Source organism: Narcine bancroftii, chromosome 5 (assembly GCF_036971445.1).
Source record: "Narcine bancroftii isolate sNarBan1 chromosome 5, sNarBan1.hap1, whole genome shotgun sequence".
Classification (NCBI taxonomy): Eukaryota; Metazoa; Chordata; class Chondrichthyes; order Torpediniformes; family Narcinidae; genus Narcine; species Narcine bancroftii.
In genome coordinates, this window is record NC_091473.1 from 58,446,846 (window position 1) to 58,474,361 (window position 27,516).

The following is a 27,516-nucleotide window of genomic DNA, read 5'->3' on the forward strand; positions in this document are numbered from 1 at the left end:
ACTTTTAAATCTTTCCCCCTCACCTGAAATAATTTCAAACCCAAAGCATCAGCTGTTTCCTTTTTTGGTTCACACTAACGCTGCTTGACCCATTGAGTTCTTCAAGCAGATTGGAATTAATGAATGGTTAAATTTAATGGCCCTTCATTATAACTGGAAATAGTTAGCTATGTGGCAAGGAAGCAAGAACTAAATAAAAGTCCATAACAGGCTGAAAAACAGCAGTAGTTCAAGGAGTGTTGGTAAAAGGCAAAGGGAAATGACAATCAGTTCCGAGGATAGGTGTCCTGCTTAAAAAGTTAAGTTTGTCACTCTTTCCATGGAGCCTACTTTACCAGCATCTTCAATTTTGTGTGAGAAAGACAGGTAAAGAAAGACATTATACCGTATACCCAGAGAGCATGTGCATGAAGACAGCAGGTCATGAGCTGAAATTCTTGACAGTACTAAGTTTGTAAATGAAGTGGAATATCTGGGACAGTTAATTTAACTCTGGTTGTCTGCAATGAAGATGTGTGAAGATTGTATGAGTCCTAAGTAATGACTCTCTTTGAAAGGAGGTCGGGAAGTGAGAGGAATGGTCTGCTACACAAGGAAGAGTCCTGGTCAAGGAGATTGCAGAGACACAGAAAAGGGGACCTTGAACAAACCACATGGATACAAGAGCTGCAGATACAATAGGCCTTTATTCATCACAACAAAGCAGACAGACTGGTACAATTTCCCAGGAGAACTTCTCAGAGGAAGCTTTACATTGAGGTTTTATACTCTGAAGCATGAAGAAAACAATATAGCTTCAGCAGTTACAATAAGAAAATGGAAGGATTACACAGTTCCAATGGAACTACATCTTGACTGAAGTGTTCCATATATCCAAAGGAACCATTTTTAGCAAAAGTATTGATACTTGGTTTATTAGATACACAACATCCCAAATAGAGATTGTCCATGACCATATTTTGAGGGGCAAGGTGACCAGTTTGGACACTCCCTAATCTCATCTGAGGGTGGAGATGGGTGTTTAATGCAGTCTGATTTACCAAAGCTTCGTGATGGTTTCGGAGGTTTGGATCTGGAGCTCGGGTTACTGATGGATTGAACAGAGTCTATAAGGCTGCACAGTTTGTGGAATCACTCGGGGCAAATCCATAGCCACACAATGACTCTGAAGGGGACTCTCTTTTAGTTCTTTTTATCTTATTATTGGGGGTGATGGACAATGCTCATGGTGACTCTTTGCTTGCTTTTATGGCAGGAGAAAGTTGATGTACATTGTGTATACAGGGAAACCCCAACTTAATTGGGAAAAAAGATTGCTCATAATTCAGATTGGGCCTAAGTCGGACTTATCCTACAGCACATGGCTTAACGAGGTCTAAAAGCAAATTTTTAAAAAGATTTTCAACAAATCTAATGAAGAATTTCAACATACGTACAGTACAGTACCTTTAATAAAGATACTCAATTTATGAACTTCTAGTAAAATATAGAAACAGTACTTTTAATAGAAATCCTGTACCTGCACAGTAGTTTTAATAAAGATTGTCAACATTTGAACTTTGTTGGTTAGTGACTTTCATTTTTACCTCCAAAGTTTCCTGAGTCTCAGCACATCTATCTGCAAGGGATTAGTTTTTCCTCTTGCTTACTGTATTTCTAGAATTCCAACAGAATGACGACTGTGCACACGGCCCTCTATAGCGCTGATGTGTTATGCGTAAACAGACACGTATTTTTACAAAAATTTTGATCATATGTGCAGGTGGACACAACTCACATAGGTCGGAAATCTGGGACTACCTGTATTACCTTCTTTGTATGATTACATTTTTCTTATCTAAGCCAAAACTCTTTCACACTTAATTGGATTATTCAAACGCTGAACATTAAAAGTTGCAAAATTAAAATTATACATTTCTTAATCTAATAATATATTCCACTACTATAAAATAATGCTCCCCTTCTAGTTCTCTTAATATTCTAAACCCCCCATGTAAAAATTCCAAAAAAAATGGGAAAAAAACTTACAGTCCCCATAACAAACTACTAAAAAAGTAGTAGCCCCCTAAAAATTTGGGTGTGGTAAAACCCACTAATGGCAGATGACTGAAGGTCTCAGTGTCATCCACCCACCCCCACCCCCCAGTCAGACTTTCACAAAGTACTGAAAGAAAAATAATAAACTCAATGATTCCAATCCCAATGATTGTTCCGGATCGTCAATATCAAGAAGACTTTGTGTCAATTCAACTTTCTTCCCATTCTTTCCATGTTTTCCATTCTTCCCATTTCCATTGCCATTTACCATCCTCATAGGTGATGATAGTGGTGACCGTCCATTTCCTCGTAAATCTGGCAATGAATTAGCAAAAATTAATGCATCGTGATCATTTTCAAAGAATTGAGATTGAAAGTTCTCATAAAAAATTTCAACACGGCCGGATAACGAAAGGCAAATTTATATCCCTTTCGCCACAATACTTCTTTAGCTGAATTAAATTCTCGGCACCTTCTAATAATTTCTTGTCTCAAATCCACATAAAAGAACACCCTATTATTCTGGACCATCATTAGAGCCTGATCCTGCCATGGTTTCTGCACCACCATTCATAATATAATTTCTCTATCCTAATATTTCAAACAGCGAATCAAAACTGCTCATGGTGGTTGGCCTGGAAATGGTTTCTTTCTTAGTGTTCTATGTGTTCGATCTAACTTCAGACCATCTGGAAAAAATTCCTTGCTCAGTACCTCAGGGTTCCATTTCTTAAAAAACTTTACCAGATCAGAACCTTTTACATCTTCTGGAATACCTCCTATTTTTACGTTATTTCTTTGACCCTGATTTTCTAATGAGTCAATCTTCTTCAATAATTCCTTCTTCTGGATCCCCCAATCCATGAACGAATCGTCCACTTTTTCCACGTTTTCTCTATTACGCTCCACTTGGTTCTTACATTCAAAAAAAGCTTCTTCAGTCTTTTTAAAGTTTTCTTGTACAGTGTCCACTGATTTTATACATCTGCTAACATCACTTTTAACTACATTAATATCTTGCTTCATACAAGTCATTTCTTCACATATCGTAGTCATTTTAGTTTTTACTTCCATTAATCTTTGAGTCATTTGAGTACACATCTGTAATGACATATTTTCCATTTGATGAGCAATCCCTTTCAAAATTGTGAACATAGAATTCAGTCCAGGTTCCATCACCTCCCTTTGAGGCCTACCTTCTCTGGTCTCAGTCCTCATTTCTTCTTGTGTAAGTTTCTGTAATGTTGATCTTTCTTCCTCCTCTAACATCCAGTGCGGCTGCGGGACTGGACGCCCTTCGACAGTGTGCCGACCTCATCAGACCACCACCGATCAGGGTCCCCCACAGCCCACACCTCGTCCAGTAGTTCCCGGACCCGCGACACTCCGCGCATGCTTGGCAAAGTCACCGACAGCGTAGGTGCATCTTCTGACATTACTCTGCACACTCCCGGACTGCCAGTCAGTATTGTGGGCTCGCGGGTCTGTTTTCGCTTGGCCGATCCGCCCGCACCTCCGGACTCACGGGGACACGAGTCAGGGCCAGCCGAGTCCATCGCTGAGCCGTCACCACCTTGCAGTTGTGCGATCGGCGCCAATGTAATACTTAACTGAGCAGGAGTCCTCTGAGGCTTGGGGACTCCAGTCGATGACTCCGTGGCTTCAACTTGGTAAGTAGTCCTCAGTTCTTCAACACTTTTATAAGGAAATTTCTTTTGCAATTGAGCTTTTGATTTTTTCACGTTTGCAGCCATTGCAATCCTCCAATATTCTGAAGTTTGTAAAAACTATTTTTAACCACTTTTACTAATTTCAAATTCAGGTATTTAGAAGTCTAACTGGGTGAAGGTGGAACCACATGTCTTCCCACTATGCCATCTTGCCACGTCCTCCCTTTTGTATGATTACATGCCATTAAAAGGAACTTTGAATCTTGAAAAACAATTGTTTCCATGTAAAAAAACATACAAGAGAAAAAAAATCACAAAATTCTGTAGACACCATGGTTGAAGCAAAAACAAAAAATGCTGGAGAAGCTCAGCAGGTCAAACCGTCTCCTTTGTATAGCAAAGGTAAAGATACTTAACCAATATTTGGGCTTGAGCCCTTCATCGATGTATGAGAAAATGGCAGCAAGTGTCCAAACAAAAGACTGGGGGAGGGGAAGGTGGGGGGGCTTGGTCAAGGCACGAGATGATAGGTCAAGAAGGCAGAGAGGGGAAAACAGCAATGAGGGGGAGGGGGTATGGCTGGGTAGGTGGAGGACTGGAAAGATAAGAAAGGGGAGGGGAAAGAAAAGATGAGCAGGTTTAGAGGAAGGCAGTAAAGTCAATCTTCATGCCATCTGACAGAAAATATGGTGTTATTCCTTCCAATAAGGGTGGGATAGTGCACAAGACCATGGATAGGCATGTGAGCACGGGACTGTGACTCAGAATTGAAATGGTTGGCCAATGGAGGATTGGCTGTGGTTGCGAATGGAGCAGAGTTGCTGAGCGAAGTGATCTCCCAGTTTGTGACCAGTCTCTCTGATGTTGAGAATGCCACAAATGGTGCACGAGATGCAGTAGATAAGTCCTCTGGATGTACAAGTGAAGTGTTGCTTCACGGCCCCGGAACATGGTGAGGGAGGAGGTGTGGGCCCGTTGCAACTCCTGCAGACACAGGAGAAGGTGCTGGAGGTGCGATGGGTGGGGAAGGATAAGTAAATAAGGGAATCATGGAGGGAGCAGTCCCTGAGGAAGGCTGAGAGAGGAGGAGAAGGAAAAATGTGTCTGGTGCTGGGATCCTGAAGTAAGTGCCAGAAATTCTGACAGATAATGTGTTGGATACAGAGGTTGGTGGGGTGGTAGGTAAGGATGAGGGGATTCTATGTTTGTTGTGCCTGGGGGAAGAGGGGGCCAGGGCAGATGAGTGGGAAATAGAGGAGATGTGGGTGAGGGCTGAGTTGATGATGGTGGAGGGGAAGCCTCTTCTGTGGATGAAGGCAGACATTTTGGAAGATTTGGGCTGGAATACCTTACTTTGGGAACTGAGGCATCAGGGACAGAGAAATTTAGTGAAGGGGATGGAATCCTTGCAGGGAACAGGATGTGAGGAAGTGTCATCCAGATAGTTGTGCGAGTTGGAGGGTTTGAAATATATGTTGGTGGCCTATTTGTCACCTGACATGGAGACAGAGAGATCCAGGAAGGAGAGAGTATTATTGGAGATGGTCCAGATGAGTTTGAGGTCAGGGTGGAAGCTGGATGTGAAGTGGATGACGTTGACAAGCTCATTACGGGTGCATGAGGAAGCCCCAATGTAGTCGTCTATATACTGGAGGAAGAGCTGAGGGGTCTTGCCCTAGGCTTGCAGCATGGATTGCTGTACAAAGACTGCAAACAGGCAGGAGTAGCTGGGACCCATGTGGGTACCCGTGGCTACTCTTTTGATTTGGAGAAAGTGGGATGTGTTAAAGGAGAAGTTATTTAGAGTGAGGATGTTCTGCCAGGCAGAGAGCGGTGGTGCTAGAGAGTGAGTGGTCAGGTCTTTGGACCAGGAAGAAGCAAATTGTTTGCAGACCTTCTGTGTGGGGGATAGAGATGTAAAGAGATTGGACATCCACTGTGATATGAGGCTGTCCAGTTCAGGGACTCTGAAGTTATTGAGGAGATGGAGGCCAGGTAAGATGTCGCTGAAGTAGGTGGGGAGGGATTGGACCAGGGAGAAAGGATAGTCAAGGTAAGATAAAACTAGTTTGGTGGGGCAGGAGCAGGCAAGAACAATGGGTCTATCTATCCAGATGGTTGGGTTTATATACCTTGGGTAGTAGGTAGAAATGGGCACTGCAGATGTGGGAGAGAATGAGATTAGTGGCTGTGGAGGGGAGGTGACCAGAGGTGATAAGGTTGGAGATATGGTTGGAGACAGTGGCTTGATGTGTGGTGGTGGGATCCTGTGGGAGGGGATGATAGGAGAAGGTGCCTGACAACTGTCGACTGGCCTCTGCAAGGAAGATGTCAGTGCACCAGATCACAACTGCATCACCCTTGTCTGTGGGCATGTGTTAATTTCAGTGGTGCAAAAAACCAAAGCCAGCTAAATGCTAGATCTTCCTTCCAGCATTATCACAGAATTTCCATGTAAAAATCATAATTAGTTTTAGAACCATTATAATATTGATGGATGTTACATTATTTCACAAAGTATCTTTGTAGAGATTGGATTGTCAGTTTCCAAAGTACTCCACATAAGTCACCTTGTGTTGCAGATAGTGGTGTTTGTTTTTCCAACAATTTTTTGCAATGCCAAAAGTGATTATCATTTATAGTTTGCATTCAAAGACAGTTTAAAAGATGGCTCATTTTGCATTACTGGCGCATACTCCAAAATTTTCTGCTTAAAGTGGCTTTTCCCCTTACATGACCTACCATCGGTTCCGTAAGATAGAAAAGGAGGTCAGTCTTTGGAGAGGTGGGGGCGGGGGGGGGGGGGCACTGTAAGTGTTCTTGTTAAATAGAAGATACCCTGGTAAACTATCTAGATAAGAGGGCAGACAGTGAGTGATAGGCAATAAGTGATGGCCTTGGCAGTGTTTCCACATGCTGCAATTACATTTAAAAGCTTGAAGATAAATTTTTCTTCTTTATGTTCTGAATGTTTACAAGCATTATGTTTTCAAACTGGTAGATAACAGGATCTGTACCTGCTAATACCTTCCAGTATTAAACCCATATCATAATTTTAAGCATTAAAATCCAAATCATCTTACTGTTATGTTTTGCAAATCTACACTTCTGTTGTGCGAGTCAGCCCCGATGGCATGAAATAATATAAAGCCTGTTTGTGGCAATTGCTGACTCAATAGAACAATGAAGTGGATTTGAACAAGCTACGTCGCCATAGATCTAGTAATTTGACCAAGTTTAGAAATTCCCAGTCAGGCTTACAGACAACTTAATGATGACTTGCAAAATCCAGATCTGCCACTGTGGCAGCATTCTGATAAAAAACTAACATGCCATGTTACAAATTTTGTTCAATTTACTGGCATTAATTTCCTGCAATCTGTGACACATCTAGTTTCAAAATGTTACAAAACAGAACATTAAATACCTTTGTACTCATTATGTTTATTGCCTGCCCTAATTCAGCACGAATATGGCAAATATTTAGTGCTTGCATTTGCAACTGCTCAAAGACTGACCAAGGTGGCCAACATAATATAGGGGGTTCCAACTAAGCAATGACCATTTGTCAATGGTCACCTCAAGACTGTAACTTATTTAGTGTGTCATTTAGTATATGGGTGGGGGTCGGTGGTTTATGGGAGTTCTGGGACTGATCTCCCGCTCACCCAGGGAAAGTGCACGTATAATAGGTAATCTCTCCTTTCTTGATGTAGTGAGGTCACTGCAAAGGGCCTTTCCTACATTACTGCAACCTTAGCCACATCTCGTTGGTGTCCCCTGTTTTCACTGAGATTGCTACTTTATGGCATGACCAAGTGTAACTGGATGGATAGGTTGGGCTTGTTAGCTTTGGTTGGCAGCCAGCCTAAGAAAAGGAAAACTCTGATTTCATACCTGAGCAGATGGGGTTCAGGCCATCCATCAAAGAGAAGGACACTCTGACTTGACCCCTATGATCCGAGGACCTGGCTGTCACTGTCCTAACATGCTCAGCTGTGGCAGATAAACCCCAGTTGTAAAGGATGGGGTTGGTACTGCAAACACTGCACTCCACCTAAATAATCCATTGTGCATCCTCGAAGGACATGCCCATGTCTACGATCCTCCCTAAATTTTCATTTGCAAAGCCAGCCATGATGATGTATTAAATATACAGTAAAACCTCTAATATCTGGCACCTATGGGGGGGGATTGGTAGATGCCAGATAAGTTTATTTTCTGGATCCTTGGGATTCATTCTTCCAATACCTAACTTATACACCTGCATTAAGAAAAACAGTTTAAAACACAAAAGACAAAAATACTGTACTGTACTTACATTGATCAAACTTTACTTGCATGAATATAAAGAAAAAAGGTTCCATTATTGTCACATTAGAAGGTAACATACATGAAATTCTTTAACCTTGTCTACTCTAACAAAGACAGAGAGTTGCTACATTTTCCAGCACCCCACACAGAAATGATGCCCCAGCAAGAAACAAACTCGCAACCCCTGGTTAACAAGACCACTACTCTAACCACTAAGTTATCAGAGTCTCTGAATATATAAACCTTAAAGCATTTTACTTTATTTTCAGTCATATTCCTTGAAACATTTAACTGTCGTTGAATCTGCAGGCTCCTCCTCCTACATGGAGACGCTTGAAAGATTAATTATATTATAATAAAAACAAATTATAATTATAGATAATTAATTCCCTCTCCCTCAAGTTTACAGATAAAGCTTCTGACTGGGGCAACTCTGTAGTGATGTAATGTATTATGCTGACTGATTGCTTTTGGTTATGACTGTAGATTGACTCCACCCTACTGGTATAACGGATGGTGCAACTTATCCCACTGGTCAGTAGAGGTGGCTTCTTCTGTTAATAAAAGCCTGTAGTATGATACAAGACAGGTCCTTGCTTATGGCATATCAATTTTATTAACAGAAGAAAATAATGGATACTTCCCTGAATCCTGGAAGTCTCGAGATAGATCAAGATGCCACGGAGCTGGAGAAAAGTTCCACCACTGGCTCCAGTGTTTTGAAGCGTACATGCGAAAGAACAATGTCGTGCAAGATACCGAGAAAATGGACCATTTCGTGGCTCTCCTCGGAGACGTCCCCTATTCTGTGCTATCAGAATGCAGAATGCAGTGAATCTCCTTAGAGCCTATTATGATAGGCCTCAGAACACCCTATTTGCAAGGCATCAGCTTCACATTCAGAAGCAACAAGCAGGTGAGAGTGTAGATGTCGTTGTACTCTCCCTGAGATGGCTATCCAGGGACTGTGCCTGCGCTGCTGTTACGGCTAAAGCCCACCGTGAGTTCCTGATGTTAGACGTGTTCATAAGCGGTCTGCAATCAAGATATGTTAGACAGCATCTACTGGAGACTCTGGGTTTGACCTTTAACGCGGCTCTGCAACAAACGAAGATGTTTCTAACTGCGTTACAAGGGGCGAAAGCATTCGAGCAAGGGAGAAGTGCAGAAGTGGCACCCCTCAGACTGACATGTAGTGAAGATACGCTACTGAGCACTACAAAACTGCGGTGCAAAAGCTGGTCCCCGAAGTGATACTTCTGCAGCTTGGCACTACATGCCTGCAACCGGTGCCCTGCACAGCAAGATACCTGCACCAACTGCGGGAAGAAGGGCCATTGGGTCATAGCTTGCCAAGCTAGAGAGTCGACATCTGGCACTTGTGGTGAGCAGAAGTAGAAGAAGCGCTCAAGCGCTGATACTAAGCAAGGTTGTCGTCACAACGCCACGATGCTGAGCTGGAGAATCAATGATTCATCTAGCCCGACTTCAACTTCTTCGACTTCTGAATCATCCAGCAGCGAGGCGAAGCCCTACACGCCGCAGCTACAAGGATATCCAATCCTGGGTTCCATGAAGGTAAATCAAAATAAATCCTACGATCTGCAGCCATCCAAGATGAAAGTGGAGGTAAATGGGCAGCCTATTAACTGTTTATATGATTCGGGCAGTACAAACAGTTACATTCACCCTTTGACCGCTAGAGCACTAAATGTTGCGCTATACCTGACTAAGCGCATGATCACGATGGCTTGCTCGGGACTAGAACAAGATACAACAATTTATTGCAAAATTAATTTAAAAATACATGACAATGAATATACTGAATTCAATATTTCTGTACTCCCTGCGCTCCAATGCTTCTGGGTCTAAACTTCCAATGCCAAATGAAAAGTATCATATTACCATCCATCACCGTCTTGCCAAAGATGTTTTGCAGTTTGCCCACACTAAAAATCAAACCCCTTCGTCTCTTCACTAATTTGACCTTGGATTTAACCCTATAGCTACAAAAAGTAGGCGCTACAGTAAAGAAGACAGACTCTTTATTAAAGATGAGGTCAAGAACTTGTTAAAGGAAAATGTCATCGAGCCCAGCACAGGTCCTTGGCGTGCTCAAGTAGTAGTGGTCAGAAATGGCGTGAAACCTAGAATGGTCATGGATTACAGCCAAACTATAAGCAGGTACACTCAACTAGACCCTTACCCTCTGCCTCACATTTCAGACATGGTTACTCAAATTGCCCAATATGACATATAATCTATTATTGATCTGAAATCAGCTTACCACCAAGTTCCCATCCATAAGGATTAAAGGCAGTTTACTGCTTTTGAGGCAGACGGCAAACTCTTCCAGTTTAAGAGAATTCCTTTTGGCGTCACTAATGGGGTATCTGTTTTTCAAGGATACCTATAAGTTGCAGGTTACTTTTTCTTATCTGGACAATGTTACAATCTATGGCAAAGACATGAATAATCATGATCGGAATTTACAACGGTTCCTCCAAGTAGCCAAAACCTTGTGTTAAACCCTGAATAATGACAAATGTGTCATGTGTCACAAGGAACTTGCCAATATTAGGCTACGTAGTAAGTAAAGGAGAAATCAGTCCGGCTCCAGAGAGAATGCGACCATTCATAGAGCTGTCCCCTCCAACAACGCAAAAGGCCTTCAATTGTTGTTTAGGGTTTTTCTCCTATTTTGCTCAGTGGGTGCCAAACTTCGCTGACAAAGCATGACTTCTTTTTAAAACCGTCAATTTTCCTTTGAGTAATGAGGCCCTCCAAGCCTTTGAAAACATTAAACAGGATATAGCCAAGGCCTCCATGTCTGCAATTGATGAGGATTTACCTTTTCAAGTGCAATCAGATACATCTGATTTTGCTCTAGTGGCCACACTAAATCAAGCTGGCAAACCTGTGCCCTTCTTTTCTTGCAACTTATGCGGGCCAGAATTAAAACACTCTTCCACTGAAAAGGAAGCACGACAAGGAAGCACAAGCTATTATAGAAGTTATCTACTACTGGAGACCCTTCTTAGCTGACAGGAAGTTTTCCTTGTTAACTGATCAGAAATCTGTTGCCTTCATGTTCAACACTAAATTGAAGAGCAAGATTAAAAATGATAAGATTATGCGATGGCGCATCGAACTTTCTACCTATGACTATGACATCCTCTATTGTCCAGGAAAATTCCATGATCCTCCTGATGCTCTCTGTCGCGCATCTTGTGCGAGCCTGCAGCTAGACCGATTAAAATTTCTTCATGAAGAACTGTGCCACCCAGAGGTCACAAGATTTTATCGCTATGTGAAATCTCTCAATTTGACGTATACATTAGAGGATGTGAGAACCCTAACTGGACAATGATCTGTCTGTGCTGAATGCAAACCGTGTTATTTCAAACCCTCACCTTCCTCATTGATCAAAGCTTCTAGACCCTTTGAATGCCTCAGTGCAGATTTTAAAGGGCAACTGCCTTTAGAAACGTTTACTTTCTTCGTGTTATTGATGAATTCTCTCATTTCCCTTTCGCTCTCCCTTGTACGGATGTTTCTGCTGGTTCTGTAATTAAATGTCTTGATTCCATTTTTAATATTCTTGGTTATCCAAATTTCATTCATAGAGACAGAGGTTCAGCCTTTATGAGCTCGAGCTTCAGCAATATCTTCTTGACAGAAGCATCGCCACAAGTCACACTACCAGTTACAACCCTCGAGAGAATAGGCAAGTTGAACGCAGCAATGGCACAATCTGGAAAGCTGTTACCTTGGCACTCAAATCTAAGGGCCTCCCCACTAGCCGCTGGCAAGAAGTGTTGCCTGAAGCTTTGAACTCTATCTGTACCTTACTTTGCACGTCAACTAATGAAATGCCTCATCACCGTTTGTTTTCTTTTCCCAGAAAGTCAAAGATTGGATCGACCTTGCTGGCCTGGCTTTCCAGACCTGGAGAAGTCTTACTGAGAAAGCATGTAAGACAGAGCAAGGAGGATCCATTAGTCAAGTGTGTACAACTGCTTCATGCTAACCCACAATATGCTCAAATTGCTTTTTCTGATGGGAGACAGGACACTGTTTCCTGTAGGGATCTTGCTTCACCAGGGGTTCTGTCTGCAGGTTCTAACCTTTTCCCACTACCACTAATCTTCCTTTGCCCTCCTCAGAACAACATGTCATTGTCCCTGATATTCAGTTTGCAACACACAGAGACTTGCCCCAAATAACAACTGCTACCAATCATTTCTTATCTGCTGAAAAAGCAGCTTCTCCTGTTAGCTTACAGGAGTCCTCTCCAGTTGTTTTAAGAGTCTCAAGGCCACCCCAACGGCTTTCTTACGATGTTTTTATTGCCGCATTTCTCACAGATTTTGGGGAGTGGTCAGTAGAGGTGGCTTCTTCTGTTAATAAAAGCCTATAGTATGATACAAGACTAATCCTTGCTTATGGCATATCAGACTCTTACTAAGCAGCGATAAGGAGACAATTTCAGAGAGTCACCCAACAGCAAGTGACATCAACAACTCTTCATTCTGGTCATTGACATTTATTCAAACACTACTTTATTCAAACTTTATCCAAACAGCTGCTACAAGCAAAACACGACCAAGGCACCCCCACTGAATATTTGCTCCCATCTTCATCAAAAGTTCATGTGCTACTTCAGAGAACATTTATATTATAATTTTATAAAATTATAAATTTAGATATACAGCACGGTAACAAGCCCTTTCAGCCCAATTGCACCCAATTAGCGTACAACTCCTGGTATGTTTTGAAGGGGGGGAGGAAACTGGAGCCCCCAGGGAAAACCCGTGCAGACACGTGGAGAATTTACCAACTAGTTACAGTCAGCACAGGATTCGAACCATGCTCCCGATTGTTGGCACTGTAACAGCGTTGCACTAACCGCTATGCTAACGGTATCGGACCATTTAATTTTACATTTTCAAACTTGAGAGTGTTTTTTTTTAATCTATTATTTTATTCTTATTAATTTTAAATTTTAAATTTATGTTCCTCAACTTTTTTTGCCAGTTGCTTGAGTCTGCTGTTTGCATGAATTCCGTAGACCAGGGGTTTTACTTTAGTAACAACTTCAGTTAGTGCCGTACCCTGGAACCCATTTCTCAAAATGAGATCAAATAAACTGCAGATGCTACAAATCTGAAATAAAACAGAACATAGTAGATCAGGTAGTATCTGTGGAAAGATAAAAGGAGTTTCCTTTTATTCTTTTCTTCTCAGATCTGAAAAGCTACTGCAGTTTCTCTTGCCACAGATGCTCCCTGCCCCACTAAGAGTTTCCATGGTTTTCTGTTTCTTCCAACTGACATTTATTTTTCTATTCAATAGAAATAGACAATAAAGAGCTATCCAGCTAAGCTAAGGTAAGGAAGATAACTGTAAATCGTGGCTCCTGAGGTAAAATGTGATAAATTGTCAAAGCTCTAGTCTAGATCTCCCTGTACCATGTGCAATTCAGGTGAAATGATCAAAGAACCAAAGCAGCTCAATATTAGAATTTGTATTGGACTTTTAACATAGTGAAACAGGCTGAGGGAGTTTGTTAGTCCAAAGAGATGAAACTGAACCGATTCAAATAAGTTGTGCAGAGCATCTTGAAGAACAAGGAAGTGGGAAAATGGCAAGATTGTTAGTGGAAGTTAATGGAGAAATTTGTTCAATAGGCAATTGCAAAAAGACTACGTTGCTGAGGGAATTGAATCTTTTTGTAATGCTGCACCAAATGACATTGCCATATCTCTTGCCAAAGATAGTGTGATGTAACTGAAAATGTCCATACAGACTTTATATCACCTTCGTCAGCAGTGGTATTTTACTTGGAAGCAAAGCAGGAAGATGTGCAGACACTGTGGTTGGAATAAAAATTGGAGAAACTCCGCAGGTCAGACAGTTACTTTAGGTAACAAAGCTAAAGGTACATAAGCAGCGTTTCAGACTTGAGCCCTTCATCAAAATATGAAAAAATATGGACAGGCACATTCAAATCAATATTTTAATATTGTTTGTTTTCATCATGCTTTCAACTTAATTTATGATCAAGTTGCTATTAAGATCAAAATCAAAAAAACCCATTCTGTTCAGTACAAAACAAAATAAATCACATGACTGCTGTTCTGATAAAAAGAAGTGATTAAATCGATTTCATGTAAATTGAATTACTGGTAAGTGGTTTGTGGGATTAGTTATGTTTCGACTTAAATGCTAGTGTTCAGTTTACATTGATTTTTTTTAATTAAATGGCAAAAAATTGAGTTACAAATGTGGCCCATAAATGAGAGGTTCAGTCACATTGGTTTTTTTTTGTTGTTGGGGAAATTACTGTATTTACTTCCCTTGTGGTTTGTGTGGTGAGGAAGGGGCTCTGCACAAGAGCCCACTAAAAAGGGCACCATGTGCAACTCTTTCTGCCGTTGGTTTAATGTCATTGTTGTGCCATCTTTCTAAACTTCTGTTCAAAGTTCAGATTTATGGTCAGAGTACATACATGACATCACATATAACCCTGAGATTCTTTTTCATCGAGTCAGGCAGAATTTCTACTTATCAGGAGTGCAAAAAAACTGTACTCCAGAAAAGATATGTAGACAGAAGAAAGAAATGTAAACAAACTGACTGTGCAAACAGAAAAAGTAAATATTCAGTAATAAATAATGTGCAAAGTGAGAATCCTTTAATGAGTCCCTGATTGAGTGTTGCTTCGGTAGAGGAGTAGCAACTGTTTGTGAACCTGGTGGTACAAGCTTTGTAGGGTAGAGGTCCTGCAAAGTAAGTTCAGGGAGTTAGAAGAGGCTGAAGAGCAGGATCTCCAAGGTGGTAATCTCTGGATTACTCCCGGTGCCACAAACTAAGGAATGTCAAAACAGGAATATAGGGCAGAAAAATTAGTGGCTGAAGAGATGAATGAAGGGGGCAGCATTTCAAGTTCTTGGATCATTTGAAACCTTTCTGGGGAAAAGGTGAGCTGTATGTGGGGCGGATTGCACCAGAACTCAAGGGGAATCAACCTCCTGGCAGGAAGATGTTCTAATGTTGTTGGAGGGGGTTTAAATTAGATTTTCAGGGGGATGGGTACCAAAGTGAAGAGGCAGAAGAAGAGGCAGTGGGCTCACAAGTAGGAACTGGTGGTAGGGAGTTTGTGTGGAAAGATAAGCCGATAGGGCAAAATTGTAGCCATTGGGATGAGTTGCAATGCAACTGGGGAACAAAGTCAAAAAATGTAACAAATATAGGACTAACAAGTTTGTGTTTAAGTGCAGGTTGCATAAGAAATAAAGTGGATGACCTTGTAGAACAGCTACAGATTGGCAGGTATGATGGGGCCATTACGGAATCGTGCTGAAGATGGGTGTCATTGGGTACAAGGATACACAGTGTATCATAAGGATAAGCTGGTAAGCAGAGAGGGTGGAGTGGCTCTGTTGGTAATGAACAACAGTAAATCATTAGAAAGAGGTGACAGAGCATCATCATGGGTTGAGAAGAAATGGCAAAGGATAAAAGACAAAGTGGGTTATTATGTACAAAACTCCAAACAGTAGTCGGGATGTAGACAACAAATTGCAACAGCAGATAGGAAAGGCGCTTCAGAAGGACAATATTATAGTAGTCATGGAGGATTTTAATATGCATTTTGATTGGAAAAATCAGTTGGGACAAGATCCCAGGAAAGAGAATATTTGCAGAAAGCTGTTAAGAGCAGCATTTTGATGAGCCCACAGGGAAATCAACTGTAGTGGATTTTGTAAGAGAACAAATCCAATTGTTCTTGAAAATAAATTCTGTGTATGGAAAATGCATTTATTATATGGGATGCACTTGGAGCATATTTAAGAGGACAAATAATAAGTTATTGTGCTAAAATTAAAGTAAGACTATATGAAAGAGAGTAACCAGTTGAAACAAGAAATAGATAATTTGGAAAAGGAATACAGAAGAAAGCTACGGAAGAAAAGAGGAAATTTTTAATAAGAAATTGATATAATGCTATTCAAACAGTCAGATCAGAAAAAAAAAACTACTTCTAAGAACTAAACAGAGATATTATGAATTAGGAGAAAAAGCAGGACAGACATCGAGAACAATAAATGAGGTTGAAAAGAAAAAGAAAAGCCTCAGGAGATAAATGATTTTTTTTTTAAGGATTTTGATATGGAATTATATCAATCAGAATCAGTTCAAGATGAGAATAAGATAAATAGATTTTTATCTCAAATAAATTTACCTAGTTTAAATGATCAAGATATTAGCATGGGGAGAGCATTGGCTGATTTGCAGGAGGCAGAGAACTGGAATACAGGCATCATACTCTGGTTGGCTGACAGTTGCTAGTGGAATTTAACAGTTGATATTGGGGCCGCTTCTTTTATCCTAATATTAATGATTTGTATTATTGCAATGAATGGCTTTGAGGCCATTTGCAGATGATACAAAGGAAGGATGAGGTACAGGAGGTGTTGAGGCAACAGGGAAGCTGCAGAAGGGCATAGACAGATCAGGAAAATGAGCAGAGAAGTGGCCAATGGAAGACAATGTTGGAAAATGCACAGTCATGCACTTTGGTAGAAAAAAATAAACACGCATATGATTTTCTAAATGGGGAGTGTAGTGCACTTCGAAAGAACCAAAGACTTGTTGATCCAAACCAAGGCTTTTATTAACTAAAAGACTGGAGCATATCACAAGTAGGTCGACCAGTCCAGAATGACCTGGTCTGGCTAGGAGCAATCCTTTAAGACCTGCCAGTAGGTGTGGCTACACTCTCAGCCAATCACAGTCATCCTACACTACCATCTGTACATATGTACATATACACATTGGTGATAGAATCTGTACTATCACAGGGAGAAAATTTAAAATACCTAGATTCAAAGGGATTTGGGCATCCTTGTGGAGGATCACTTTTGTGTTGGTGACGAAGAAGGCAAATGCAATTCTGGCATTCATTTCAAGAGGAATTGAATACAAGAGCAAAGCTGTGATTTCGAGGCTTTATGAGGCACTGATGAGACCTCACTTGGAGTATTGTGAGCAGCTTTATCTCCTCATTTAATAAAGGATGTGTTGATGTTGGAGAGGGTTCAGAAAGGTTCACAAGAATGATTCTGCGAATGAAAATGTTATCATATGAGGAGCATTTGTCAGCTCTTGGCCTGTGTTCTTTGGAATTTAGGAAAATGAGGGGGGGATATCATTGAAATATTTCGATGTTGAAAGTCATGAACAGATTCGATGTAGAAAGGTTGTTTCCCATGGTGGGAAAGTCTAGGACAAGAAAGTATAGCTTCAGGAGTGATGGGTATCCACTTAGAACAGAGATGTGAAGGAATTTCTTTAGCCAGAAAGTGGTAAATCTGTAAAATTTGTTGCTACAGGTGGTTGTTGAGGCTAGGTCATTGGGTGTATTTAAGGGGAGAGATTTGATATATTCTTGATTAGCAAGGGCATCAAAGGTTATGTGGAGAAGGCCGGTCAATGCAAGTAAAATGGATCAGCTCATGATGAAATGGTGAGCAGACTCAAGGGAGGTATAGCTTGTTTCTGCTCTTATGTCTTATGGTCTTGTGCACCTATACCTCTTTCTTGATGGCAGCAGCGAGAACAAAGCATGGTGTAAATCGTTAATGATTACTGCTGCTCTCTGATGGCAGTGTTCCATGTAGATTTTCTCAATAGTGGGGAAAGTTTTGGCTATGATGTACTGGACTGAATGAAGATATGCAAAACACCCAGGATATACAAAAACAAGCCATTGCTCTAAAGTAACCATTCTCAACCTTTTATTGATCCCCCCTCCCCTCCTCCCCCAGGCCCCTTTCCCTGCGAAGCAATCATGTTTTTGTTTCTTCCATATATCTCTCCTATTGACAACATAAAAACAAGAAAGCAAGACTTTTACTTAAATGTTCTGTGAACTCAGTGGGCCATAGGGCCCCTCAGGGCCAGATTAATATAGTAGCAAAAGTAGCAAATGCTATGGGTCCTGTAATTTCAAGGGACCCTGCATTTATGTACTATGAAATATAAGAAACATTTTCATTATCATCTTTGTGCAGCATCTATCAGATTCCACTGATACTATGTGTTCATAACCCCATTTAAAGGTGATAAGTGGCTAACATTGCTAATATTAAATTTAAGGTTTGTGATCTTGGTCAATTATCACCTTTAATCCAGGTTATTAACATAGTCTATGGGTATGCTGTAATTTGTCCAGCGCCAGCGGTGATGAGAAACCACTCTGAGAGTGTGTTAATAACCCCTATTAAAGGTGATAATTGGCTAAAATCGCTAACCTTAAATTTAATCAGGGTTATTAACAGAGACTATCCTGGCAGCTTGTGGCAATAGCTCAATGTGGGAACAATCGCCGTCTTGGTTACCCATAATCCCCCTTGCAGCTGGAATTGCTTTGCCAGAGTCAGCGCCAGGGATATGCAAAGTGGTTCCAGCTGCATGGAGGATTATGGGTAATGAAGATGGCCATTGACCCTGCATGCCACCAGCTGCCGCCATAAGTTTTGTTTTAACAAAATGTGTTAGTAAGTTTTTGTTGTTTGGATTCATGTGGGTCCCACAGGTTAAAAACCAGACCAAAGTTGAGGTATAAAGCATACGTTTATTTCGAGGATGCAAATGGGACAACGGGGTCAATATGTTAGGTAAATCTCTACACACATACACACGCAATTTTCTTCTTTGGCTTGGCTTCGCGGACGAAGATTTATGGAGGGGGTAAAAGTCCACGTCAGCTGCAGGCTCGTTTGTGGCTGACAAGTCCGATGCGGGACAGGCAGACACGGTTGCAGCGGCTGCAGGGGAAAATTGGTTGGTTGGGGTTGGGTGTTGGGTTTTTCCTCCTTTGCCTTTTGTCAGTGAGGTGGGCTCTGCGGTCTTCTTCAAAGGAGGTTGCTGCCCGCCAAACTGTGAGGCGCCAAGATGCATGGTTTGAGGCGATATCAGCGCACTGGCGGTGGTCAATGTGGCAGGCACCAAGAGATTTCTTTAGGCAGTCCTTGTACCTCTTCTTTGGTGCACCTCTGTCACGGTGGCCAGTGGAGAGCTTGCCATATAACACGATCTTGGGAAGGCGATGGTCCTCCATTCTGGAGACGTGACCCACCCAGCGCAGCTGGATCTTCAGCAGCGTGGACTCGATGCTGTCGACCTCTGCCATCTCGAGTACTTCGACGTTAGGGATGAAAGCGCTCCAATGGATGTTGAGGATGGAGCGGAGACAACGCTGGTGGAAGCGTTCTAGGAGCCGTAGGTGATGCCGGTAGAGGACCCATGATTCGGAGCCGAACAGGAGTGTGGGTATGACAACGGCTCTGTATACGCTTATCTTTGTGAGGTTTTTCAGTTGGTTGTTTTTCCAGACTCTTTTGTGTAGTCTTCCAAAGGCGCTATTTGCCTTGGCGAGTCTGTTGTCTATCTCATTGTCGATCCTTGCATCTGATGAAATGGTGCAGCCGAGATAGGTAAACTGGTTGACCGTTTTGAGTTTTGTGTGCCCGAGGGAGATGTGGGGGGGCTGGTAGTCATGGTGGGGAGCTGGCTGATGGAGGACCTCAGTTTTCTTCAGGCTGACTTCCAGGCCAACATTTTGGCAGTTTCCGCAAAGCACACAATACGCAAGGGGTTAACATACACTTCGGATAACAAGGGAGGAACTGACAGAAACGGTGGGGGAAATTACACGAACACATACATTCAACAGTCAAGATCAAGGTGATACTATGTGCCCCCACCCTTTGACCAGTATGGGCACAGCTCTTGCTACCTGACCTCGAGATTCACCCCAACCCAGTGTGAAAAGTGCTACTTGCATGCCACAAGGCATCCAAAGAGGCAGAGCAAAGGGGGAGATGGTCCTTTATAGTTCTGCAGGCAGTACTGGGGGGCCAATCACTCAGAGCAGTCTTGGCCCCATTGGCTGCTGTGGCCAATGGCTCGAAGTCAAGTGCAGGGGCTCAGCAGGGGTCAGCTGAGGTGATTCACCTGGACCAATTGGGTGAAGGTCAGGGCTGAGTCTGGGCAGGCTGCTTGGACTGCAGCACCTGGTGATTTAGGTGGGCCAATCGCAAGGGTCACCTTGATGGCTTGGGGTGAGTCTTTGACCTTGATTGGCAGGCAGTGTGTCCTCTGAACAAGAGCACAGCAGCGCCACCAGGAGGTGGATGGTGCCTCTCTATTACAGTTTTAACGGGGAGGGGAGGGGGAAGGGAGAGGAGGGGAGGGGAGGGGGAAGGGAGAGGAGGGGAGGGGAGGGGGAAGGGAGAGGAGGGGAGGGGAGGGGAGGGGGAAGGGAGAGGAGGGGAGGGGAGGGGGAAGGGAGAGGAGGGGAGGGGAGGGGGAAGGGAGAGGAGGGGAGGGGAGGGGGAAGGGAGAGGAGGGGAGTGGAGGGGGAAGGGAGAGGAGGGGAGGGGAGGGGGAAAGGAGAGGAGGGGAGAGGAGGGGAGGGGAGGGCACAATTTCAGTGTAAATGTAATTTCAGGGGTAAGTGTAATTTCAGTGCAAGTTCTTCCCTCCCTCATCGCGCATGCACCAGCTGGCTCTATTTAGGAATGCGCATGAATTAGCCGGCACAATGTAGGGCCCCCTTTAAAATATTTGTTACAGGCCCCACAAAACCTTAATTGGGCACTGGGGCCCCTGTTAAGAATGGCTGCTACAAAGAAATTCACAAGTGATAAATGATATTATTATTGTTATTATAACTGCTATTTAATTCAATGTCCAATAGGGTCTTTCTCAAGCCATGTAAGTACAACATGATCATGAAATCTCCTTAATTATGATGATATTGGTGAAAATTATGTGAAAAGTTTTAACAATAAATCCCTTGTGAAGCTTATGGCCTGTTCAAGCAACTTGCTGCTTTTGGTTGGGCCTCCATTAGCTACACTTCTCCTGCCTGCAAGAGAATGATAGTAGTCAGTGGGCAGGGTGTGGAAAGAAAATAGCCTGGGATCTGTCTTTTCCACTATCATGTGGCAGATGTTGCTGTGGATAGTGGTATGTCATCTGGGAAAAGTTTGTAAACAAAAGGTGGCCTCCTCTCTCTCTCTCTCTCTCTCTCTCTCTCTCTCTTTCTCTTTCTAGCTATGTCAGCACTCACCTACTGCAGAAATGTGGAGAGTTCATAGATCCTCAGTCTATGTTGACCATTGATAATGCATTAACACCAATCATAGCCATTCCTCCCATCTTCCCCAGCAATCAGGTACATGCTAGGGGCAATTTACAGTCATGAATCAATGTACCAAGCTTAATGTTTTAGTGAAGAACAAGAGCACCTGGAAGAAATCGATGCCATCACAGGGATAATTTCCAAACTTCATACACAGAGTACCAGAGTCAAAGGAGCTGTGAAGCCAAGATTGCAAAACTTATCTGACAATTTTGGAACAATTCACCATGTATGGGACCTCAACATTAAAACAATCAATGCAGATCACTGAAAATAATACTCAAGTGTGCAGTGCAGGCTTTGGGTAACACCTTAAGATCTTGGTACAGGCCAGGTCACCAAATAACAAAGGAGATATATCTTAACTGAGAGAATGTAGGGCAATAACATAGCAGCTTAATTTAAAGGCAAAATCTGAAAAATAAAATGGAAAGGGATGGTGTGATCAATTATAAATAAATGTAAAACAATGAAATTACCTTCAGTTAAAATAGAGTTGCAGAATGAGTGGCACATGTGTTTAAATGAATAGTCAGTTAGCATTGAAATCAGGAAGTTAGTCATCAGGCTTTGGAGTTCTACAATGCAGAAACATGCTCTGCTGCCCATCACCTTCATACCGACCATACTGTTCGTGTACTAACCGTATCTACTCACATAAGGTCTGTAGACTTGTACTGCTTGCAATTCAAGTACTTGTTCAGATTATTCTTTCCATAGACTCGTAAAATTCAAAAAAATCATATAATCCTTTTTTAAACATTGATGTATTTAACCCCTTCCCACCCCCACTCTCGTACAACTGAAATTACAGTCAATTAAATTATTCTTAATTGAAATGAGAGCCCCTGCCTATACTACACCTTCAGGCAATGGGCCCCAGGGTCCATTATCCTTTGAGTGAAAGTATTCCCCCTCAGAGCCCCATCCCCAAACCTTCTGCTTTTCACTTTAAACCTATTCCTCCCACTTTCCAAGCACAGACACGGTGAGTAGGTCAATTGGTTACAGGAGTGCAATTGGGCAGGATGGGCTCATGGGTCAGAAGGGCTTGTTACTGCGCTGCATTTCTAAAGTATCTAAAATAATTCCATTCAAGCAACTTATGTTTCTCTAATGTTGACACTCCCACACACGTGTATAACTTCCAAAGGGAATAGTTTAAAATCATTAAAAATTAGTTGCTGGGTCTGGTTCACTGAGGTAGCAGCATGCAAGCGCAATGAACAACAGGCTTTAATCCAGTAAAAGCCTGAACACCAGTGCAAGTCTTGGTGGCTCCACGTGTGACTGGCTCAGGAGGGGCCGGCTCAGGTTTATATTCGGGTCGGCTGATTGGCAGCCGGCCAGGTGGAGTCAACTCCTTATGTGGTTTTCCTGCAGGTACAGAGATCGCCCCCTGCAGTAGGCTAATGGTCATATCACCACACTGGGGGATTTTGAAAGTATTTATTGAAGGCTGGAATTGATCTTTTTAGTAATTATCGACTATATAAGCCTGTGAAATTGTGCTTTACTGGTAGAAAAGCTGAGTGTTTATCAGAAGGTGAAAGAATCAGGTAAAAGTTGGAATAGGACCGTAGAAAGTAGGATAATGAACCAGCAGAAATAACGCTGCCAAAGGTCCTGCACTCCAAATGCAGCCTCCAAATTTTCACGATTCTGTTCTCTGCCACATTAAGGAGCAAGCAATGAGGATAACCAGGTTGGAAAGGAAAGGGTGATGAGACTGAAGGGGAGAGGACAGAGGCAGAAGTGAATCAGAGAGGGGAAGCATAAAAACAAGAGCAAAAAAAAGAATACTGAGAGTTTATTGTCTTATAAATAAATACAATGTTCAGATGCACCTGAAGTTCTTATTGCACAGCTACACAGCTATGTAAGATACACCAACCACAATTTTTTCTTTGGCTTGGCTTCGCGGACGAAGATTTATGGAGGGGGTAAAAAGTCCACGTCAGCTGCAGGCTCGTTTGTGGCTGACAAGTCCGATGCGGGACAGGCAGACACGATTGCAGCGGTTGCAAGGGAAAATTGGTTGGTTGGGGTTGGGTGTTGGGTTTTTCCTCCTTTGCCTTTTGTCAGTGAGGTGGGCTCTGCGGTCTTCTTCAAAGGAGGTTGCTGCCCGCCAAACTGTGAGGCGCCAAGATGCACGGTTTGAGGCGTTATCAGCCCACTGGCGGTGGTCAATGTGGCAGGCACCAAGAGATTTCTTTAGGCAGTCCTTGTACCTTTTCTTTGGTGCACCTCTGTCACGGTGGCCAGTGGAGAGCTCGCCATATAACAGGATCTTGGGAAGGCGATGGTCCTCCATTCTGGAGACGTGACCCATCCAGCGCAGCTGGATCTTCAGCAGCATGGTCTCGATGCTGTCGACCTCTGCCATCTCGAGTACTTCGACGTTAGGGTTGTAAGCGCTCCAATGGATGTTGAGGATGGAGCGGAGACAACGCTGGTGGAAGCGTTCTAGGAGCCGTAGGTGGTGCCGGTAGAGGACCCATGATTCGGAGCCGAACAGGAGTGTGGGTATGACAACGGCTCTGTATACGCTTATCTTTGTGAGGTTTTTCAGTTGGTTGTTTTTCCAGACTCTTTTGTGTAGTCTTCCAAAGGCGCTATTTGCCTTGGCGAGTCTGTTGTCTATCTCATTGTCGATCCTTGCATCTGATGAAATGGTGCAGCCGAGATAGGTAAACTGGTTGACCGTTTTGAGTTTTGTGTACGTTAAATTAGCACATTATACTCAGACAGTAAAAGAGATGATAAATATAAAAGGATATATTCAGTTACAGTCAGTGTAAAAAATTGATATTTTAATAGTGAAAAGGTAAGATACTGAAGGAAGAAGGAGGGAAAGGGAAATGTAAAAGCAGGAGGAGAATCATCCAAGGTAAATAGCGCCTTTGGAAGACTACAGAAAAGAGTCTGGAAAAACAACCAACTGAAAAACCTCACAAAGATTAGCGTATACAGAGCCGTTGTCATACCCACACTCCTGTTCGGCTCTGAATCATGGGTCCTCTACCGGCATCACCTACAGCTCCTAGAACGCTTCCACCAGCGTTGTCTCCGCTCCATCCTCAACATTCATTGGAGCGACTTCATCACCAACATCGAAGTACTCGAGATGGCAGAGGCCGACAGCATCGAATCCACGCTGCTGAAGATCCAACTGCGCTGGGTAGGTAACGTCTCCAGAATGGAGGACCACCGCCTTCCCAAGAACGTGTTATATGGCGAGCTCTCCACTGGCCACCGTGACAGAGGTGCACCAAAGAAGAGGTACAAGGACTGCCTAAAGAAAGCTCTTGGTGCTTGCCACATTGACCACCGCCAGTGGGCTGATATCGCCTCAAAACGTGCATCTTGGCGCCTCACAGTTCGGCGGGCAGCAACCACCTTGGAAGAAGACCGCAGAGCCCACCTCACTGACAAAAGACAAAGGAGGAAAAACCCAACACCCAACCCCAACCCACCAATTTTCCCCTGCAACCACTGCAACCGCGTGTGCCTGTCCCGCATCGGACTTGTCAGCCACAAACAAGCCTGTAGCTGACGTGGACATTTGCCCCTCAATAAATCTTTGTCCGCGAAGCCAAGCCAAAGAAGACAGCATGGTAAAAGACCATTTCGGCCCATGTGTCCAATTTACACCGAATTAATCTACACCCCTGGTACATTTTGAATGGTGGTAGGAAACCAGGGCCCCTGGGGAAAACCCAAGCAGACATAGAGAGAATGTATAAACTCCTTACAGACAATGTCGAATTTGAACCCTAGTCCCGATCGGTGGCGGTGTAAAGGCGTTGCGCTAACTGCTGTGCCAACAACGCCAACTCGATAAAATGGAGAATGCAGGCATCAATCCAACTATCTCTCGCATGCTAAGTGAGTGCTTTATCATTTGAGCTACTTTCCCCACACAAAACTGCTGATAGAACCAGAGAACTAAAGAACACTACAGCCATCTAGTTGCTGCAGAGCTATTATACTATATACCAAATCCCATTGACCTCCATACCCCTCAATAATTAGAACTTTTAAATTCTCATGTTTGAAGAACTTGTAATCCATATAAGTTGTCTTAAAAATATTGCAACACGGAGGACCTGAATATCCCTTGGAACTAGGGAATCAACAGAATACTTGAATGGGTTCCCTTATGCAAAAGGTTGGGCAGGCTGGGTTCGCATCCTTAGAATTTAGAGGAATGAGAGGCAAATCAATTGAAACATATAAGATAATTGAGAAGCTCTTGTTAGGAGGGATGTGGAGAGAATGTTTCCTCATGTGGGAGAATCTAGAACTTTAAATCATTGTTTGAAAATAAGGGGAAAATTATTTAAGAGATGGGGTAAGGTGCAACCCCAGAGGTATAACCTCAGAAGTGTTATTGGTTTCACAAGTACCAATTCTGACAGTTTTGCCATTAGTATCACTGCAAAATTAAGACCAAGTTTTATTTCATTTGACTGTAATTTTATAAGAACATCATTATAAATGGATTGTAATGAAAATCATCTTCTCTTTCATTGTTAACCTTACTCTTAATGTCAAGCTGGTTTCAAATGCTACACTTCTGTGTCACGAGGGCCCATAAGCACCTGGTCATATTCTTAGATTTCCCCATGTTGGCATTCTGGGGATATCATTGCAATGTACTGTAGAGACAGCAAGCAGACACAAGATTCGGAAGACTGAGCAATAGGCTTTATTCTAATTAAAGTCTCTGCTGTATTCTAATTAAAGTCTCTGCTGCAGTTCCGTGTGACTGACCTCAAGGGGAAGGATGTGGCTTATATCCCAGCAGATGATTGGCAGTCGACCAGGTGGGGCTTAGTCCATTCAGTTTGGCTGATTGACAGCCGGTCAGGTGTGGTCTGTCCTCCGGTGATCTTCCTGCTGGTCCACAGGTCGGCCCCTGCAGTAGACTAGTGGTATATCACCACAGTCATCAGCGACAGAACTGCAGCTGTTTTGAAGGCACCTTCTTCCCAAGGAATTTAAATCTTGGGATACCCTGGGATAGCTACAGGCCATCCATGTATACGAAAAATAATAAGGGCTGGAAATTAAGCCAAAAGGAGATGATGAATGAGGAAGTAGTAAACAATCAGTTGAAAGTAAATATCCCCACAAAGAATAAGATAGCTGCTGAACCCAAACACAATCTGCTGGAGAAACTCAGTGGGTTAAAGAAAAAAGATATTTTGAGTCAGAACCCTTCATCAAATCTTGAGAAGGAGTTTCAGCTTAAAAGCATGCTCTTTTTAATGAAGGAGAGCAACTAGATATCAGTTGCAAATTTATGTTCTACAGCTTTGAGCTCAACGTCATTCATTCTGATCTTGCAACGGAAAATTATTAGACTTAATTTTTCCATTCTGCAAGGTAAACTAATGAAATTCCTTTTATGAGGGAAATGTCTTTATCATGTTATTTCTCATAACCTGAGGCACTGACTTATCTGTAATATTTCAGATTGCGAAAACATAGTAGGGGCTAAAGATTTATGATGCACTTTATGTATATGGATTATGGTGATTTGTGGTTTATGCAGCATTATTTTCCTCTGTTGATCAACATTCTATTTTTAGCTGTTTTGTTTGTTTGGAAGTGTTATGTGTTAAGCCTTGCTCCACAGAGTGTGATGCAGATAATTAGGGAGAGTGAATTAGAGAAAATTTGGCACATCGCTGAATACACTATTAAAACTCTGTAGAAAGATTGCTGACTGGTTGCATCATGGCTGGTTTAGACTGAGTCCTGCAGGGTCTGTGCGGAGTGCAAGCCGTGCTTCTTCTGCCCAGCATAGGCCCACGCAATAAAGGCCACTTGGCCCTTTGAGCGACTCAGCATCGACTTTAAGGGACCACTGCCTTCCGCGAACAAGAGCGTCTATTTCCTCTCAGTCTTCGACAAATACACCTTCGCCATCCAGTGCCCTGACACCTCCACTGCCTCCGTTATTTAGGCTCTGACACAGATCTTCACCATGTTTCAATACCTGGCATTCATCCACCGTTCCATCGTGACCGGGGATCCAGTTTCATGACTGTGGAGCTGCACCAGTACCTGGCAGCACAAGGCATTGCGTCTAGTCACAAGACTAGCAACAATTCCAGGGGCAACGGGGAGGTTAAACGTGAGAATGGGGTGATCTGGAAGGCAGTCCTCCTGGCTCTTATGTCGAAAGGATGGTCCACCAACTATTGGCAAGAGGCCCTCCCTCAGGTGCTTCAGACCATACGGGTCACTCTTATGTACAGCTACCAATTA

At 42.8% G+C, this 27,516-nt stretch overlaps 1 long non-coding RNA gene across 1 annotated transcript in view; it reads right to left on the minus strand.

The window, feature by feature from the left end:
- Positions 1-676: 676 nt before the first annotated feature.
- Positions 677-27,516, minus strand: part of LOC138762682 (uncharacterized) — a 55,367-nt gene continuing 28,527 nt past the window's right edge. The window contains exon 3 of the long non-coding RNA XR_011357051.1: positions 677-2,352. This is a non-coding gene — a long non-coding RNA (uncharacterized lncRNA). The remainder of the gene's footprint in view (positions 2,353-27,516) is intronic.